Source organism: Coenobita brevimanus, chromosome 24, assembly GCF_032717465.1.
Source record: "Coenobita brevimanus isolate Jiangsu-jjx chromosome 24, ASM3271746v2, whole genome shotgun sequence".
NCBI lineage: Eukaryota > Metazoa > Arthropoda > Malacostraca > Decapoda > Coenobitidae > Coenobita > Coenobita brevimanus.
In genome coordinates, this window is record NC_136977.1 from 56,218,504 (window position 1) to 56,239,957 (window position 21,454).

A 21,454-nucleotide genomic window follows, 5' to 3' on the forward strand; every position below is an offset into this window, starting at 1 on the left:
AGAGAGGGGGAGAGGTGAGGTGGGGGTGAGGGAGGGTAGGAAGGGGAAGGAAAGGGCCTGGGGAGGGGAGAGGGGAAGGGCATGGTGAGGGAGGTGGCTGAAATCTTAAAAGACCTTAATAGTGGTGAGATGGAGCTGGTAGGGAGGGGAAGGGAGAAAAGAAGAGAGGAGAGGAGAGGAGAAGAGAGAAGATAAGGGAAGAGAAGACGAGGGAAAAGAGGAGGATAGAAGAGGCGAGAAGAGACGAGAGGAGAATAAAGGAAGGAAGGGACGAAAAGAGAGAAGAGAGGAGAGAGGGGGAGAGGAGCGGGGTTAATGAAGATCGTCTCTAAGCAGTTCACGAAGAAATGTGTTCCCTGCACTTTAAAAAAAAAGAAAAAGAAAAAAGAAAAGAAAACTAGCGGTAGCAGGACAGTATTAAAAAAATGTCATGGAACGAAAATTAAAAAAATAAAACCAGACAAAAAACGCCATCCAAGCAAGACTTCGTTAGTAAAGCAAGTAACACAGTCCTCCTCCTCCACATATACCCAAAGAGCCTTCCCAGATATATATAATTGACACACACACACACAACAGCAAAGACAGTAACACAATCCACCTCCTCCGCATACACCCAGTGACTTCCAAGAAATAATTTAGTGACACACACACACACACACACACACACACACACACACACACACACACACACACACACACACACACACACACACACACACACACACACACACAACAGCAAAGACAGTAACACAATCCACCTCCTTCGCATACACCCAGTGACTTCCAAGAAATAATTTAGTGACAAACACACACCCACACCCACACACACACACACACACAAACACACACACACTCTCATCATTATCACCCCTTATCATTCTTGGAACTCTTAGATGATCTGTTCAATTCAGAAGACCTCTCTCACAATAAAAAAACAAAAAAAACAAGCTCCATCAACCCCTTCACTATGATGACCGCGTCTGGGTTTGCTCTTACTACCACCGGACGATTTTTTACGATTTTCTCCTCTTGCCCTTCCTCCAAATCTTGCTCTTCCTCCAAATCTTGCTCTTCCTCCAAATCTTGCCCTTCCTCCAAATCGTGTTCTTCCTCCAAATCGTGTTCTTCCTCCAAATCTTGCTCTTCCTCCAAATCTTGCTCTTCCTCCAAATCCTGATCTTCCTCCAAATCTTGCTCTTCCTCCAAATCCTGTTCTTCCTCCAAATCTTGCTCTTCCTTCAAATTCTACCCTTCCTACAAATCTTCCTCTTCCTCCAAATCAACGTCTGAGCTATGAGAGGGACTTCATTTTAAAACCGTTTGTGAATCCCGACTCACCACGGACCCTACAACCTTTCCTTACTTTCCCCTCGCCGCATCCCTTCTTTGCCCTGCCCTGTCCTGTCCATCCCTTACCCTACACTGTCAACCCCTGCCCTGCCTTGTCCTGCCCTGCCCTGCCTTCCCCCTGCCTTTTCTCCCTTCTACACACCAGCGCTGGCACTGACAAGGAGCCTACACGAGGTGGCACTGTGAAATCTGGGTGAAGCAGCTGCGGCATCCACCGGGGAACCAAACCTCCTCATATTTCCCTATACCTCGCCGTGGGAAGGATCCTGGTCCTCTCAGGGTGAGGCACTGATTACCCCAAGGGACAGCCGGATCCCTACAAGGTGTATGTACTGTGCTGGATTTGTAAACGGCCCCACTGAATTTGTTTATACAGTATGTGGTCGACAGATTAGCTTGGCCAAACACCCTGAGGTAAAACAACAATAACAATAACAAAAACAATAACAACACACCTTCGTGGACTCTCCTACATTCCATTTCCCCCCTCTATCTCCCACTCCCCTCTCCCCCCACCTTTCACTCCCCTCTACCCCCCCCTCTCTCTCTCTCAACCTTCCACCCCTCTCCCCCATCCCCCTGTCTCTCTCTCAGGCATCGATTCCCGCCGCCAACGGTATTAAGCCAAACGTCAGTCAGAGGCGGCTATTCACACTGCCCGCTAATTACCTCATATTTACGGCTCACCTGAAAAATGGAAAAAAAAAAAAAAAAGTAAGTATATAAAAAAAGGGACATCATTAGTGCGTCTGTCAATATACACCCTGGCTAGTTTGCCGGAAGCGTGGAAAATGGCTTTCCTTTATTTATTTATTTATTTTTTTTTTTTGTGTGTGTGTGTGAAGTGGGGAAAAATGACTCTTGCTTTTTTTTCATTTTTTACCCTGATGAGCGAAAAACCGTTCTTTACTTTATTCAATTTTATTCTTCTTTTTTTCTTGAGGCGTGGGAAAATTGCTTTTTATATATATATATATATATATATATATATATATTTTTTTTTTTCTGCGTTTTTTTTTTGGTCCGAAGCGTGGAATATGGCTCTTTTTTTATTTATTTTATTTTTTCTACTTTTCTTGCCTGAAGTGTGGATAAGGGTTCTTTTTTTATTATTTTTCTGGGTGTTTTTGCCTCAAGCGCGAAAAAAATTAATTTATTTTATTTTCGTTCTACTTTTTTGCCTGATGAGTGAAAAAAATGGTTCTATTTATTTTATACATTATACTACTTCATATTTTTTACTTTTGTTGCTCGAAAGGTGAAAAATGGCTCTGCTGTATTCATTTCATTTTTTTTTTCCGACTTTTTTTTGCCTGAAGCGTGGAAAAACTGTTCTATATATTTCTTTTTACGTCTCGTCATCTGCGAGCGATTTCCCTCACCCTGTTGCCTGACGAGGGAAAAAAAAAATTGTGCCTAAAATACTGCCCCTATTATATATATATTTTTTTTCCACTTATCTTCTTTATATTTCCAAAATTTTCCTCGTAAGCAAAATAGCAAGATTAGTTTTTCGTCTTTTTTTTTGGGGGGGCAAGATACCCCCTTCGCTCTTCTGGCTGATAAAGGAAAAATGAATAAAAATGCACTCCTATTATATTTTTCTTGCCATGATTCTTTTTTATATATACTAAAAGCGATTTCTCGAGAGGCGAAATAGCAATAATATTTTTTTTGGCTCTTAATTTCAACAAGATGGAAAAAACGTGTCCCAAAAATAAGCACTCCTTTTATGCATTTTTTTCGATTTTTTTCTTTATATTACAAGTGGTTTTTCAAAGAGAGCGCGAGGAAGATTAGTTTCCCATCTCTTTCTCTGTCAAAATATTCCTCTCGTTATTTTGGGTGATGGGGGTATATAAATGCATGGAAAAATCACTCCTTTTTTATATACTCTTTATGTTCCTCTCTCTCTCTCTCTCTCTACTGTTGGTTGATGAGAAAAAAAGCGACAAAAAACTCGATTGTATATATTTCTTAACATTTCTTTTCTTACACACACACACACACACACACACACACACACACACACACACACACACAGTTCATTATGTTTTTTTAATTCTTTTATTGCGAACGTTTTCACACACACACACACACACACACACACACACACACACACAGCCCCTCGTTTTTTTATTCTTTTATTGCGAACGTTTTCACACACACACACACACACACACACACACACACACACACACACACACACAGCTCCTCACATTTTTTTATTCTTTCATTGCGAAAGTTCTCTCTCTCTCTCTCTCTCTCTCTCTCTCTCTCACACACACACACACACACACACACACACACACACACACACACCTTCTTATGTTTTTTATACTCCTACTGCGAACGTTTTCCCCGTGAGTGAGAGAGCAAGATTACTTTCCCGACTCTGTTACTGAGAAGAGAAATTGCCTGCTGGTCAAAGTAGTCCCACGTTAGGGCGGAAATCACGGGTCCAATGGGGCATTTGTCGACCTTATGACAGGTGGGGAAATGAAGGAGAGTCAGGAAAGTGTGCCTGGAGGTGTGGGGAGGTAAATAAGCACTCATGGGGAGATTGGGAAGGGGGTGAGTGGAGGAGAAAGAAAGGAGGGGAGATATGGGAGTGTTAGTGTGTTGGATGCTAACTAGGGAAAGCCATGGGGAGAGGGGGTGAATGAGGGACGAAACAAGTAGGGGTGAGAAGTATGACTGGGGAGTAGGGTGCTAAATAAGGAGAGTCATGGGGAGGGGGAGATTGGAAGAGTGGACGGGTGAGAGGAGAATAACTGGGATGTGGGGAGAGTCATAGGAAGGTAAGGGCGGTGAATGGAGAAGATGGGAGGGGAGAAAAAGACTGGGGTGTGGGGTGATACCAGGAGAGACGGGGGGGGGGGCGGGGATGAATGGAAGAAAGTCAGAAATAGGAGAGTCGAGAGGAGTGATGGGAGAATTGGAGGCAGGGGTAAATGGAGAGTGCCTGACGGATTTGAGGGGTGAGGTTGTAAACAGGAGAGTCGAAGGGGTGAATGGAGGAGAGTCAGAAGCGAGGGGCAAATGGAGAGTGCTTGAGGGGGGGGGGATGGTGAAAAGGAGAGTTAGGGTGGACTGAGGGGCGAATGGAAGAGAGTTAGAAAGGAACAGTGAAAGGAGAGTGCTTGGACGGTATAATGGTTAACAGTAGAGTCGTGGGGGGGGGGAGGGGGCTGAAAAGAAGTCAGAATGGAGGAGGAAAAGAAGAGTGGCTATGGAGGTGGGGTGATAATCAGGAGAGTCGGGGAGGGAAGATTCGTGAATAAATGAAGGCCAGAAGGGAGGGGGAAGTGTCTGAGGGGAGGGTGGCCACTAGGAGAGTCATGAGGGAGAGTGGTTCGGGGTTGACTGAAATGGAGTGTCTGAAATCTGGGGTGGATGGAGAGTGCTCTAGGGGTGGGATGGTGTAAGAGACTCGAAAGGGAGGGGGGGGGGGAATGGGAAAGTCAGAAGGAAAGGGAGAGTGAAAGGCAGGTGGGTAGGGGAAGGGGGTAGGGGGGAAGGGCCAGTGACTAGGGTGGTGGTGGGGGGGAGGTGACACACACTCCTTAGGTCAACATCACGTCCAGATAAGGTGAGGATAAACATTAATTACCTGCGTCTCACTACCTCTCTTCACTGCCTCTTCCTCTTCCTCCTCCTCCAAAGCGTTGACACTTCCTTTCTCCTTCTCCTCCTCCTCCAGCAAGCCTTTGATCTAGCTTCCTCATTCCTTTTCTCCATCTTTTTACTTACATATATATATATATACCGGTATATATATATATATATATATATATATATATATATATCTATATATATATATATATATATATATATATATATATATATATATATTTATTTCGTCTATATCAAATATTCCCTTCAAACACAGTGAGACATATACTTACAATATGTTCGTAAACACACACACACACACTCTCTCTCTCTCTCTCTCAGGCACCAGTCACACTCCTCGGATCTCATATCCTGGGAGGGAACGTGCATCAAGGAACAAACACACAAACAGAGAGAGAGAGAGAGAGAGAGAATATCAGTACAGTATTACTTATTTAAAGCCCTATTTTACTTCACTGTATTATACTGATGAGGCAATAATGCTCGTGGGTACTCCTGTCTCAACACCTCTTCCTGTGCGATTTAGTTTACCTCTTACACGTTAATATCCACCTTTATATTTCTAACGCAAACTCTGTCGATATAAAAAAAAATCTAATACGCAATACTTTCAGTACAACGGAGTGTTTCTCATCAGTGTTGCAGATTTTTTTTTCACGTCTTTCTCTGTGTGCGTTGGCTGTGTCTGTCTGTATGAATTTTAAATTTTACAATGATCTAGAAATTTATTTTTTTGTGGCTAACGTACCGATCAAATTTGGGTTAATTGCTAATAGGACGTCAATGCGTAAGTGGTTACGGTCATTGGAGAAAGAAATGGTTATCTCTCGCCTCAGAAGCACTCTCTATCAAGCTAATATTATCAAGAGCTGTATTTAGGTCAGGAAGGAATTTTTACAGGCGACGGAATACACGAATCTTCAATACCCCTTCACTTAAACTCCAGGTATATTTGTCTCTATAATCAGGTAAAGACGTCTTGTAAGGAAGAGCTAAGAAATTATTTAGACTAAGATGATTATTGCTGTTCCAGGGGTGAGAGAGGCCTAAGAGGAGACACTTAAGAAACAGTTTAAGACGCCGGGAAGCTGAGTCAGAGGAAAGTGACAATCATCAAGGACGTGACACATGAGGCCCTCGTCTGTGTCGCGGCAGGAGACTGACGACGACGACGACGACGATGATGATGATGAGGAGGAGGAGGAGGAGGCGGATTTTCTCTTACGTGAGTCACTGAAGGAAGGTAAATGACTGGACAGGTGTAATTAATATGAGGCATGAAACACATATAGACAGACAGAAAGATACGCAAGGATAGTCACAGGGACAGAAAGGCTGACATAATACACATCTGTCTCGACACGTGAAAAGCCGTGCACTCTTAAAAGGTCAAATCAATCATAAGAAAGGTGGGCAAGAGAGGGAAGAGCGAAGACAAGAGGAAGGCATAGGTGGGCAAGAGGAGAGGCCTGGGCAAGGGTAGGGGACAAGGAGAATGTCCAAGAGGAAAGGGTGGACGGGCAAGAGCATGAGGCAAGGAGGACGGGTGGGCAAGAGGAGATGACAGGGAATGTGGGTGGAAAAAGGGAGGCAGGAAGGATGGATGTGAAAGAGGAGAGCAGGGTGGAGGGGCAAGAGGAGGGGGAAGACTGGGGGCATGAGTGGGCTAGGGAGGGTGCAGGGTGGGCGGGTCGGTGGGCAAGAGGAGGGACATGGTAGGCAGGGATGACTCCTAACCCACAAGGGGCACTGATCGTTTTGTATTTTATTTATTTATTTATTTTTCGCTACTCTTGGAAGGTCTTATTTAATTCCCAATGGACTGATCGCAGGAAGGACAACGAAAGAAGCCTAAAAATTCCTCCATGTCTCTTAATCATCCTGCAAATCGAATCCATTAGTCCTTTCACCTTAAACTGGCCCAGATTTTCGTCCTTTCAGTGGCTTATTTGGCGTAGCAGAAAAAAAAAAACAGTGGCACGTCTCTACATATTTACAGCACTGATTCGTGACTAGCATCATATAGTGTTATATTGCTAAAAAAAAAAAAAAATCAAGATGGAAGGATGCCAGTTTTGGGGTAAGTGAAAGTAAAAACGAATATAGACAAACTTACGACGGGAAATATATCGTATGTATATTTGTGAATTAGACTTTTGCATTTCCCGCCCCACCAATGATAAAACCATGAATTCTGAATCGTATTTTTGTTTCATATAACAGGGGAAAGAAAAACCTAATTAAATAGGAAGTTAATTTAATTCTACTCTCGCCTAAATTTGCTAGAAACTTAAGGTATCAGAAGGCCCCCTGCATCCTAAATTTAGTTACTTAAAAACCTCTGCCGGGACAATAGAAAGCCTTTACCATTACACGTGACTTCCACCTTTCAATCCAATGACCCAATTTTTTTCTTTCTCTTATCTTTTGTTCTTTCTTTTTCCTTTCGTTCGTTTTATTTTTTTCTTCTATCTTTCTTTTCCTTTCTCTTTCATTTTCTTATCTTCTTTTCTTTCTCTCTATCTTCCCTTTTTTCTTTCTTCTTTCCTTCTTCCTTTATTTTCTTCTCTTTCCTTCTTTTCCTTTCTTTTTATTTTTCTATCTCAAGACGACTTTATTCACCTCTAGACAGACTCAACAAACTTGAGGGGTTAGACACAGCCTTCATTAACCCCTTCACTACCTGGGGTCTTTCTCATGCTGAAGGAAATCGTCTGAAAGCAGAATTAAACACACAAGACGTCCTCAAACTGAAGGGGTTAAGAATTGATTACTAAGGAAATTATACGACCTTTGTTTACTACTTCCCCTTTCTTGAGTTGTTTAACCGCAAGCCATCTTAGATATAACCAACTGTACGTGTTTTGTGTGTGTGTGTGTGTGTGTGTGTGTGTGTGTGTGTGTGTGTGTGTGTGTGTGTGTGTGTGTGTGTGTGTGTGTGTGTGTGTGTGTGTGTGTGTGTGTGTGTGTGTGTGTGTGTGTGTGTGTTTCCATTTTCCTCTTGTATTTCTTTTTTTTAGGCACATCTATTCACGTGTACATAAATATCCATATGATTATTTCTGATCCATTTTCCTTTTTCTGTCTTTTTTTTCACACTGTTAAATTATGGTATATAAAAAAACAGCAACACTCTCGTTTCCTGTCTTCTTTTTTTTTTTTCTTTTACACTCAACTGAAAAATTCCAAAAACGTAACCGGAGCACTTTTCGTTCTATTTTTCTTTGCCTTTTTTTTTTTTTTACACAATAATAGCAGTGACATTTCCTTCTCTATTTTCCTTTTTTTTTTTTTAGACACACCAATAACACCTTTTCCTTCTATATTTTTGACGTTTTTTTTAGCAACACTTTTTCCTTCCCTATTTTTCAGTATTTTTTTTTTTTTTCTTGCACACACTAATACCAACATTTTTTTCTTCTTTATTTGTGTGTGTTTTTTTTTAATACCAGTAATAATAGCAACACTTTTTCGTTCTCTATTTTTCTCTATTTTTTTTTTTTTTACACAATAATAGCAACATCCTTCTCTATTTTTCAGCATTTTTTTTAACACAATAATGACAACACTTATTCGCTTTTTTTTTTTTTGCTTTTTTTTTTTTACACGTACACCCCTAGACTTACACAAATATAATCATGCAAGTTCCATTAGTTCCTGTCAGGGTGAATGGCACACGAGTCCACTACCTCTGACACCCATTACCACACCATCAATATTAACTCACCCTCACCCCACTCCCTTGCCCTGGTCCCTTACCCCGCTCCCTCACCCACACCCTCATCCCACTCCCTCACCTCACACCCTCACCCCACTCCCTCACCTCACTCTATCACCCCTCTCCCCCTTTCTTCACTCCCTCATCCCACTAACACCCCAGCCCTTACCCCACTCCTCACCCACTCCCTGACGTTACTCCCACACCTCACTCCCTGACCCTACTCCCTCACCTCACTCCATCACCCCTCTCCCTTACGTCACTCCCTCATCCCACTAATACCCCAGTCCCTTACCCTGGTCCTTCACCCCACTCCCTCACCCCACTCCCTCACCCTTCGCCTGATACATGAATGAGGTGTGTAAAATGTTCTAGTGATGTGCTGTGACTTCGTGATGTGAGCTAGCTTGCTGGGTAAACATCATCCTACACTATCAGTAATATCACCTCACATTCCTCCCCCCACGTCCCCCTTCCTTAAACATGGGTGGTGTGTGTGTGTGTGTGTGTGTGTGTGTGTGTGTGTGTGTGTGTGTGAGAGAGAGAGAGAGAGAGAGAGAGAGAGACGGGGGGGGAATTAAAAAAAAAAAAAACAGTAGCCACCGGTGAGGGGGCGGGGACGCAGAATAGTTCACTGGTCTCTGTGTTTGTCTGTCTGTCTGTCTACTGATTGGTCATGGTCTCTCTCTCTCTCTCTGTCACGCCAGCACATTCTTCTCTGATCATCTGACCCAAAGTTCCCTCCTTCCCTCACACCACCACCACCACCACCACTTCCAGCGTCCCCTTCGTCCTTCACTTCCAAAACTTTCCCTCCCTGCATTCCCCATCATTCCTCACCCCTGTCCTCTCATTTCCCCTCATTTCCCACCCATGTCATCCCCTCACACACATTTCCCCTCACCTACAACCTCTGTCATCTCCCTCTCACTCCCCTCATTCCATCATTACTCTCCTCCACTATGGGTAATGTCCTCTTTCCTTCAATTCCTCCTTCCCTTCATTCTTTATTCCTCCTCCTCCTCCTCCACTTTTTCTTCCTCTCTTCATCATCCCCATCATCATTGGAACTTTTCCTTACCCCATTTTTTTCACGAGAGAGAGAGAGAGAGAGAGAGAGAGAGAGAGAGAACTTGGAGGATGAGGAAGGAATTCGGTGCGGACGTGAAGGAGTCACTGGGTAAGGTGACTGGCATAGTAGAATGGTCTGGGATAAACAGATAGATAGATATACAGAGAGAAAGAGAGAGAGAGAGAGAGAGAGAGAGAGAGAGGTAAGGAGAGATAAGAAAGAGATGGGAAGAGATATGACAAGCAGGAGGAGATAAGAGAGAAAGAGATGGGGAGAGATATGAGAAGCAGGGAGAGATAAGAGAGAAAGAGATGAGGAGAGATAAGAGAGAAAGAGATGGGGAGAGATAAGAGAGAAAGAGATGGGGAGAGATAAGAGAGAAAGAGATGGGGAGAGATAAGAGGGAAAGAGATGGGGAGAGATAAGAGATAAGGAGAGGAAGGGAGAGATAAAAGAGAGATAAGGAAAGATAAGAAAGAAACGGGAAAAAGAGTGGATAAAAAGGAATAAGGGAAATAAGGGGAAGAAGAGAAGAGATAAAGAGAAAGACGGTCGGGAAGTGCTATGGGAGGTCGGGAAGTGCTATGGGAGGTCGGGAAGTGCTATGGGAGGTCGGGAAGTGCTATATGGGAGGTCGGGAAGTGCTACGGGGGGTCATGATGTGCTATGGGAAGTCGGGAAGTGTTATGGGAGGTTGGGTAGTGCTATGGGAGGTCGGGAAGTGCTATGGGAGGTCGGGAAGTGCTATGGGAGGTCGGGAAGTGCTACGAAGTATAAGGAGGCTACAAAACCGACCTTTTTGAGGGAGATGGGCTTGGTAAGTTGCACGAGAGGTGAGAAAGTTACTAATATGTTGGAGCAAGTTTTGAAGTTAGCTGGTTGTGGGAGGAGGAGAGGGTTAAGTATTTGACATGTTGGAGGAGGAGGAGGAGGAGGAGGAAGGGGGAGAGGGAGGAGGAGGAGGGAAACGGAGGCGGGGGAGGGGGAGAAAGGGAGAGGAGGAGAGAGGTAAAAGAAGGGGAAGGAGTTAAGGTGACGATCAGTAAGGAAGAGAGAGGTGGAGAGGGAGACAAAGAGGAAGAGGGAGAGAAGGAGGAGGAGAGAAACAGACGGGAATGGAAAAGAAAGGAAGAACGTGGCACAGAGGAAGGGGGTGAGATGCAAAGCAAGAGGAAGTAATGAAGGTGACGAGCAGCAAGGAAAAGTAATGTACAGAGAGATGTAGTTCTGGACGCAAGAAAACATGACACACTAGGGTAGGATTCAGACCTAATCAGCCTTTTACAATTACTTCTTCAGGCCACACAAGGTCAGTGGAGCAGAGGCAATATTCTTCAACAGTAGGCTATCTATCTATATATCTATCTATTTCTCAATTTGCGTGGACTCTTAAGCAGAATAAAATCGTCTGGTAAACAGCAAGAATAGCCTACAGAGAAAAAAAGGATCACGTGACTGAGAACCTTAAGTGTCATATATAAAGAAAAAAAAAAGGTGACTGAAAGCTTACAGAATCAAATATAAAGCCACTTCAGTTTCTTTTCCTAGACTGGCAAATATTCTCCCATACAGGTGAAGAGGAGATGAGCCCCTGGATTTGCTGCAGTCTTGGAAGATTAGGATATCGGGACACCAAGAATTCCCAAGACAAGAAGGGGAGAAAAATCGGAAATAGCGTCTTGAGAAGGATGGAAGGCGAGGACTGGGAGGAGGAAGAGGAAGGTGAAAGAAGAGGAAGAAGAGGGACTGGCAAAAGGAAATGGAAGGTGGGAAGGTAGAGGAGAGGGATGGAAGAGGAGGGGAAAGTACAGGAAAGGGAAGAAAGAAGAATAAGAGGGAGGGAGAGAGACACTGGAGAGAAGTGAGAGAAGGAGAAGGATGAATGGAGAAGAGAGGGAGATAGAGGAAGAAAGAGGTGAAGGAGGTAAAAGAAGAGGAGGGGAGAGGGAGATAAGGAAGAGGTGAAGGAGGAGAGAAGGTAGAAGAGGCGGGTACAGAAGAGAGAGATGAGGGAGAAGGTGAAGAAAGAAGTGGAGAGAACAGAGAAGGAGGGGAGAGGAGAGGGAGAGGAGAAAGAAACAGGTGAATAAGGTAAAGGGGGAGAAATGGTAGCCTACAGGAGGAGGAGGGGGGGGGTAGAGGAGAGAGAGATGGGAGAAATAACGTAAAAAATGGCTATTAAACCAGCCATATCCAAAAACAAATCGCCAAGGAAGAGGTGTTAGGGAGCTTCCTTACCCAACGAGAATGCGATCCCAGGTAAGATCCATCACCTGCCTAAACCTGAGGAGGTGTGAACGGCGAGCATCCCTTAGGCTCATATTCTCGTCAGGTACCGAAGCTTCCTAACACCTGTTCCTTAGCGATTTATTTTTTGGATAGGACTAGTTAATATCCTTTTGAACGTTATCTATGCTGCGTATGGCGATGATGGAGGGATTTAAGTATCACGAAAGAGAACAACAAAATAAGACAACAAGGTGTAGTAAACAAAATAAATCAATTAGGAAAAGGTGTTAGGGAACTTCTTTTACCAACGACAGTACAAGAGACTCAAGCATGGCACATCGTAGAGGAAACAGGAAAAAAGAAACGCGGAAGTGAAGGAGGAGGGGAGGGGAAGGGGGAGGGGAAAGAACTGGAGAGAGAGAGAGAGAGAGAGAGAGAGAGAGAGAGAGAGAGAGAGAACGTAGGACTATTGTTGGGGTGATGTCATTGTCAGTGGGAGAGGGATGGGAAGGAGGGTGGAGAGAGAGACAGGGAGAGTGGAGGGAGAGAAATGGGTGAGAGAGAAGGAGCAGGGTGTAAGAAGAGATAGAAGACGGAGGAAGATGGAAGGACAAAGAAGGAGAGGGAAGGACAGATGATGATGATGATGATGATGATGATGATGATGATGATGATGATGATGATGATACGATGGGAATATTAAGTATTAAAAAAAAAAGGAAGGGGTAGAGGAAAAGGAAGGCGAAGGCAGGGGAAAGAGGGAGGGGTAGAGAGAAAGGGAGAAAGGAGAATGAAGAGGGAAAGGGAAAGAAGGGGGGAATGTAGAGAGAGAGAGAGAGAGAGAGAGAGAGAGAGAGAGGGCGGGTCTCAGGAGGCAATAGCTCCATCCCTCTTACTCCTGTTGACCAAGGCGGCCAAGCGTGAAGTGGGGCGAGGGGGGCGAGAGGGAGAGGGGGCGAGAGGGGAAGGAGGCGAAGGAGAGCGGGCGAAGGAGAGAGGGCGAGAGGAGGAGGGGGCGAGAGGCGAAGTGGGACGAAGCGAAGGGGGGCGAGAGGGGGAGGAATCGAAGGGGGAGGGGGAAGAGGGGGAGGAAGCAAAGGGGGAGGGGGAAGAGGGGGAGGAGGGGGGAAGAGGGAAGGAGAGGGGTGAAGGAGCGGAGGAGACGAAGAGGCAATGGCAGAGGAAAGTGGACTCAAGTAAGGAGGGAAAGGAAGATTGGTTTTGAGGAGAAGGAGGAAGAGAACGATGAAGGAAGAAAGTGAAGGAGAGGAAATGTAAAGGAAGGGAGAGGAAGAGAAAAAGGAGAAAGCAAGAAAGGCAGACAGAAAAGAAAAAAAAAAGGGAGTTGAAAGAAGAGGAAGATGTGGACTGAAGGAAATGCTAAGAAAAGTAGGAAGAATTAGAAGAAGGATGAGGAGGAAAAAGAGAGGGAAAAAGAGAGGAAGAGAACGCGGATTTGAGAGAGAGAGAGAGAGAGAGAGAGAGAGAGAGAGAGAGAGAGAGAGAGAGAGAGAAGAAACGAGGGGGCCAGGGGAAAAGGATCAAAATTAAATGATGATGATGATGATGATGATGATGATGATGATGATGATGATGATGATGAGGAGGAGGAGGAGGAGGAGGAGGTAAGCTAAAAACAGGAAAATGAGTATTAAAGAAAGAAAGAAAAATGAGAATGAAAAGTTAGGAATAAATTAAGTGGGAGAGAAAAAGATGGAATGCAGAAAGTTGTGAAAGAAGGAAGAGAGGAGAAGGAGGAAAGGAGCAAGAAGAAAGAAGGGAGGGAGGAAGGAAGGAAGGAGGCTGGGAGAGAGGAACGGAGGGAGTGAGGGAGGAGGAGAGGTAAGAGGGAGGAGGAATGGGAAGGAGGAGAGAAATGAGGAATGAATGAAGGAAGAGGAATGCGAGGAGGAGGAGAGAGCAAAGGAGTACAAAGGAAAACAAATATTAAACGTACTGGTCCCCTCCAGGCTTTTTTTTATAGGTTGGGTTACAATTAAGGTTAGAGTATACTGTGAAAGGCAAAGATGGAGAAGCAGGGAGAAGGAGGAGGATAATAGGATGGAAGTGAGGAAAGTAAAAGGACTGGCAAACGAGAGAGAGAGAGAGAGAGAGAGAGAGAGAGAGAGAGGGGGGGGGTGAATGCAGTCCATGATGTGTGGAAATCCTGGCAAATGAAAGGTGCAAAGTCCCACATATTCTTGTGGTGCGGACGGATGCTGGCGGGCGTGGGCGGGAATTCTGAATCACTGCGACCTGTACAAGTGGCCCCATTGGACGCGGGCGGTTGCGGGCGAGAAAGGATTACAATGAGGCAAAACTCTCAGCCGTAGCAGCAAGTATCTGGTGTGGACGGGCACTAAAAAAGTAAGTCCACCATATACAAGAATACAGAATGGCTCTCATATAAAGCTCTGAAGGACCATTTACAGCAGGATAATGATGTGAATTTTAAGTGTAATATAAGACAACACATTATAAACAGGTCATTAACTTGTACTTACATATGTACACCTGGCCACGACATAACTCCTTACCTGAAAAAAGGGAAAACATTATACACGATTACGTTAAATAGATTACAAGTGAATTATATATATTAAACAGTAGCTTAAAAACAAACCATAAAAGAAACTGGATGTATTTTATGTTACTAATTCCATACGTCATAACACTGGATGACCTACCCCTCAGGAGCTTAAATAATACAAATAAATACAGCATCAATGAAGGTGGTAGTTATGAGAGGTGGTGGAAAGCAGAGGGATTAAAGACACCTCCTCTATGATGTTGGCCTGGGTGATGGCAGTGTATGAATTCCGTGTCGAAAGCCTGAACACATTATATAGCCTACCATATTTAATACTGGGACTATTTAGAGCTCAGTAATACTTAAATGCTAAATCTAACCAATGGAAACACTGTAACAAGGTGGTCTGGGTAAGGTGTGAGCACAAGAGTTACTAAGGTCTCTCTACACCGAGGAAGATAGCACTGGTGCCACTGTTTACACACACACACACAGTCACACACACAAATGCTCGTACCGTGTGTCTCGTTAGTCACTCGTGTAATATCTAACAGTGCCATCCGTTGTTCTTTCCGTGCACTTTCAATTAGGGATAACTCTATAGGGTAAATATATCTCTTCAAATATTGCATCTATCAGTGACTCACACGTCCTCAGTCCTCCACTATTTATATTTAGCAAGGGTGTGGATTGGTTGCTAGCCACTGCAGTTAATAAATCCACTACCCACGTTGGCGTGCAAAGAGTAGGTGTTTATGTTTTGCTCGACACGCACGTACGACAGAGAGAGAGAGAGAGAGAGAGAGAGAGAGAGAGTATGTGTGTGTGTGTGTGTGTGTGAATAAAACCGTCTTAAGATTTTGGTTAATTTTTAGGGAAAGGAGAGGATACGAGACGAGATCAGGAGAGGAGAAGGAATGCTCAAAAGAGGTGAGGAGAGGAAGGGTGAAGAGGATAGGTGAGGGAGGAGGAGACGAAGGACGAAAGCTAAGCAATTTGGCGTTGAGGGAATGGTGGCAGGAATTCGGGAAGGAAGTGAAGGAGGGAAGAAGGAGGGTGTGAAAGGAGATGAACGAAGGAGAGACGCAGGGAAGAACAAAGAAAAAGAGGAAGAACAGAGCGAGGGGGAAGAGGGAAGAAGGGAGACATGCGGAAATGTAAGAAAAGGGGATGGTGAAAAATACTGACTGAAGACGACGAAGACAACGGGGAATATTGAAGTGAGAAGAGGGAAAGATGGAAAAGAATGGACTAAGGTAAAAGGAAAAAGGAGAAAGGTAGGAAAAAGGTTAAATAAAAGAAAAAAACACGGAAAAAAAACCGTGAGAAAAGAGGGGACAAAAAAATGAAAAAAACAGACAGGATGGAAAAATAAAGACAGAAAATGAGGGAAAGGGAAAGGAAAGGAGCAGGGAAGAAATAGATAGTTAAATGTAGGAGGGAGAGAAGTGAAAACGGTGAGAGAAAGAAGAGATCAAGAGGAAAACCAGGAAATAGAGATAATGAATAAGAGAAGGAGAAGAGATAAGAAAAGAGGATAGAAGGAAGTGAAGGAGATAATGGAGAAGAGAGTGGAAGAGATGACGAATGGGAAGAGACGGAAGTGGAGGATAAGGAAGCTGAAAAAAATGCGATAAAACAGAAAGATGAATGATAAAAGAAGGAAATGATGAAGAAAGAAGAATGGATGAGACTGAAGTTGATGACATGAAAGAGGAAACTGGCAGTAAAACAAAGAAGAAAGAAATGAGGAAGATAATGAAAAAAAGAGAGGGGGTGAGGAGGAGAATAAATGAGGATGTGAGAAAATGCCACGCATGGGTATGAGAGAGAGAGAGAGAGAGAGAGAGAGAGAGAGAGAGAGAGAGAGAGAGAGAGAGAGAGAGAGAATGGAAAACGTGAAAAAGAAGTGTGGCGGCCAAATACGATCAGAGAGCGAAAGGGAGGGAGAAAGAGCGAGGGTGAGGGGAAACAGGACTGGAAATTGAGTTGAAGGAATGAAAGGATGCGAAGACGGGGGAAGGGGGAAGGGGGACAGGGGAGGGGGTAGTGGATGAGGATTATGGTGTGAGGAGAAGGAGGAGGAGGAGGAGGAGGAGGAGGAGGAGGAGGAGGAGGAGAGAGAGAGAGAGAGAGAGAGAGAGAGAGAGAGAGAGAGAGAGAGAGAGGAAATTAAGTCACGAAGAAGTGTCAGATAAGGACCCCCCCCCATGACAGACAAGGAAATCCACATCCACTCGTGACGAAAAAATATGAAAAAAAAAATGGAAAAAGTAAAAAAAAAATAGTAAAAAATCGAAAAGTAAAATAATTGAAAACGTAAAAAATTCGAAAAGTAAAAAAATCGATAAAGTAAAAAAATCGAAAAAGTAAAAAAATCGAAAAAGTAAAAAAATCGAAAAAGTAAAAAAATCGAAAAAGTAAAAAAATCGAAAAAGTAAAAAAATCGAAAAAGTAAAAAAATCGAAAAAGTAAAAAAATCGAAAAATAAATCGAAAATGAAAAATATAAAATAAATCGAAAATATTAAAACTGATGGAGAATTTTAATACCACATTTTCACAACCCCTTCAGTGCGATGACTTGCCTTTAACGTCCGCTACGGTCAGACGATTTTATTCAGAGAGAAACTATAGTAAGGTATAAGATTGGGAGTAAATCGGTAAGGAAACGGCATTGCGAAATCTACAAAAAACACACACACACACACACACACACACACACATACCAAACACAGGCGAGAAAGTAAGGATTATGATGAAAAATAAATCGCTAAGGAAAAGGGATTACGAATTCTAAGCTAACAAGAATTAGGACAAAAAGGGACGCGAAGAGGAAGGGGCTCGTATTCCCGTAGCTCCCTAACACCTCTTCCTTAACGATTTATTTTTCGATGTGGCTAGTTAATATCATGTTGTACGTTATCCTGGCCTAGTATGGCGATGCTGGAAGGATTTATGCAGCACAGAACAGTAAGGTGCAATATACAAAATAAATCGCTTAGGAAAAGGTGTTAGGGAGCTTCCTCAACCCATGCAAATACAGTTCGGGGTGTTCGTCTTCACCTCCATCTTCTCTGTACCCTCCAGAATCTTAAAAAGGTAAGGTTGGCTTTTGAAGGAGGAAGGGTAGGAGGGAGGTGGGTTGGAGACAGGGAGTAATGCTCTCTCTCTCTCTCTTCTCTCTCTCTCTCTCTCTCTCTCTCTCTGTTAGAATCAACAGGATGCGAAAATATAAAATCACATGAAAGGACGCACTACCATCATCTACCTTCATATGTCTTACCTTTCGCCATGACACCATCCCACGCCATCCTTCCCGTTCGTCAAAACAATCACTAATTTTCCTGTTACGCTTAAACTGTTACGTAATATTCACTGTCACTGCCATCACCGCAAGTTCCGATAAGGGTGAGTACTTTAAAAATCACTAAATCCTCCTCGAAGTGATAGTTTTCGTTATTAAAGTACAAACAATCACATCAGAAACACACACCCACCCTTCCCGGCGACGTAATGTGCACTGACCAGGGCATCACAACGACAGTAGTTGACAACCATATATGAGAGGCCCGTGATATGGCAACACTCAGTTTTTAAAAGATTCATTTAATTCATTACATACCGGCAAGTATATTACAGTTGACCATTTTTAGCGTACAGAGGACGCAGCCAAAATAATAACAATTCCATTAAATCCACATAATCCTTACAAGAACGCCGTAAATTACTAAAAATAAGAATGTGAAGAGCGTTGTGTGACATCCAACAAGTTGCCAAACAACACCACGGTTTCCCGATGTTTACACGGATTTAAATATCTTGGGTTTCCCTTTAGTACCACGATTGTTTAAAAGGACTACAGATGGCAAATCAATGAAGATTTTTAAATTTGAGAGAGAGAGAGAGAGAGAGAGAACATCGACGTGTGCGTGCAGGTGGGAACTCGATTGTACTTGTCAATTTCATTAATTTCGAGTTCAAACTACACTCGTCCTATTAATTACCCTAGGCTTTAATTAACTGACCAGAAATGTATTTGATAAGCAAATAAACAAGGGAAAGGGTTCAAACAAGAAACTATTAATTTAATGACAATGTCGGAATTCAAAACTTTTTCGCGGGAACGGACGTACCTTTTAAGTTGTTTAGCTCTCTCTCTCTCTCTCTCTCTCTCATCAAAGGAACCATCCCGACCTCTTTTAAACGGGTGTGTAAAATTTGATCCAACGAAGACCATGAAACTGACTACCCCCCTTGGGACACGGACGGTGGTGATGGTGGTAGTTGGGGGGGTTGATAGTGGTGGTAATTGTGGTAGTAGTTGTGGTCGTAGGGCAGGCTGATTGTGGTGGTGGTTGTTGGTAGTGGCTGTGGTGGTGTGGTGGGTGGGTGGCCGGAATTAAGGTGGTGGTGGTAGTAGTGATAATGGTAGTGATGGTGGTAGTTGAGAGGGACTGGGTTAGAGGCAGTAGTGCTTGTAGTGATGGGGGGATGGTAGAAGACACGATTGTAGTAGTAGTAGTAGTAGCAGTAGTTGTAGCAGCAGCAGCAACAGTAGTAGTAGTAGTATAATGATGGTGGTGGCTGTGATGGTGATGATTGTGGCGATAGTTGTGATGGTGCAAAGGATAGCAGGGGATGTGGTAGTGATAGCAGTGGTGGTACTGGTAGTAATGGTGTTTCTGGTAGTGGTAATAATAGTAGTGGTAGCGGTATTAGCAATGGTAGTGGTAATAATAGTAGTGATAGTACTCTTAGTGGTGGTGGTATTAGGGATGGTAGTGGTAATAATAGTAGTTGTATATGGTAGTGGTAGTGGTAGCAGCGGTGTATGGTAGTGGTAGTTGTGGTAGTGGTAGTAGCGGTGTATGATAGTGGTGGTAGTGGTAGTAGTGGTGTATGGTAGTGGTAGTGGTAGGCTGGTGGTAGTAGTGGAGGGAGTACTAAGCTGCTCCCTGTGGTATATCAGGGAGGAGAGAGGGAGTAAAACCATGCACAAACACCTTGCTCACCCCGCCACCCCTCACTCCCTCAACCGCCACCCCTCACCCCCCCCCCCACACGCCACCCCTCACCTCCTCACACGCGCTCCCTCACTCATCCCTCACCCCTATAAACACCCTGGCTAGAGAGAGAGAGAGAGAGAGAGAGAGAGAGAGAGAGAGTTTTCGTCATGTTCGTGCGTCTGTCTCGCAAATAACAACACAATCGATTTCCATTTCACCCGCCTCTGTCCTCCCGTCCCACCCCATCGTCTTCCCGTCCATCTCTGTCACTCTCTCCCTTCACCCCGTCACCATAATCATCATCTCCGTCTTTTAAAACTTATTCACTGTCCTCTCTCATGATTTTACAGTGCCATAAAATGATGAAATGAAAGAATTACCGACACATACTGAAGATGTTACAGAGGAGGAAGACAGGTGATGAGAGGAAAGAATGGAAGTTGACGAAGAAAGTTAAGAATAATTGCTTTCTTAGAAGGTAAATTGGAGGGATATGGTGAACAAGAATGATAACTGTTGTAGAAAATAGGAATAATCATTTGGTGTCCAGAGAAATAATAATAATAATATTAATAATAATAATAAAATAAGCACTACTACTGCCACCACTACTACTGCTACATCTACTACTTAAAAAATAAAATAATAATAATAATAATAATAATAATAATAATAACAATAATAATAAAGAAAAATAAAGAGTAATAGACTTATCTTACCTCCATCTTTGTTTTCACCTTCTCCCCTTTATCACCTACCTTACCATTATCATTAATATTTAAGGTGTTTCTCTCTCTCTCTCTCTCTCTCTCTTTCTCTCTCTCTCTCCTATAGTTCCACCAGCTCCCGCTCCATTTTTTCATTCCCTCTCTTTCTCTCTTCCATCTCATTATTCCCCTTCCCCTCACTTCTCCCTCCCCTCCCCCACTCCCCTCCCCCTCCTCATTATCAACTGAGAACGCAATAAGCAGCTTTTCTCTGATCTGGGGAGGGGAGGAGAGGGGGAGGGGGGAAAGGGGAGTGGGAGGGGGAAAGGGAGGGGGGAGGTGCAAGCTTCAAATCCCCCCCCAAAAAAATATATATATATATATCACCATTGTTTTCACCCTTTCAACTCTATGACGCATTTTTCGATTTATTTTTTCTACTGTCAGGCGTTGGTATTTACTCAGGGAAAGGACCATAGAGATTAGAGATTCTTGAAAGCTATCTCCAAGGCCTCCAGGTAAAGATATCTCACCTGAACTGGAAGAAAATGGACGAGTGATAGTAACAGTAAAATGTGAAGAGTCCTCGGATTGAAAGGGTTGTCTTAATTACCTGCCTCACCTGACACTACCACACGCCACATAGTCACCTTGTGTTTGGTGACCATCATCCACTCATCTGATGGAGCGCTGCCTACCTCTTTCTTCACCTTTATCATCCTTTTTCCGTGTCTGCCCTCCTCTCTTTCCATTTCTCCCACCCTTCCTGTCGCTTTTTCTCTCTCTCTCTTTCTACTTCAGGTGACTCTACACTGAGTGACAAGCCTAACTGTTTTCTGTAACCCAAGAAACTCTACAACGCTGGGTGGTAACCATATAATCAAATGACGGGGTGATGCGGAATCTACTATGGCGCTTCTGTTAGCTGGATGGAAACGCAAATGAGGCATCCATCCGGGAACCAAAACTTCTACACTGTCCCCCGTGCTTCTCTGTGTCGAGGAGCTGTCTGCCACAAGGGAAAATCGGATCACTGCAAGGGACGGCCACAACAACAACAACAACAGCACAGTCACTACCACACTTCACAACACACCACTTAACTCACCTCACAAACCCACACTTCAACCTCACCACTTAACTCACCTCACAAACCCACACTTTAACCTCACCACTTAACTCACCTCACAAACCCATACTT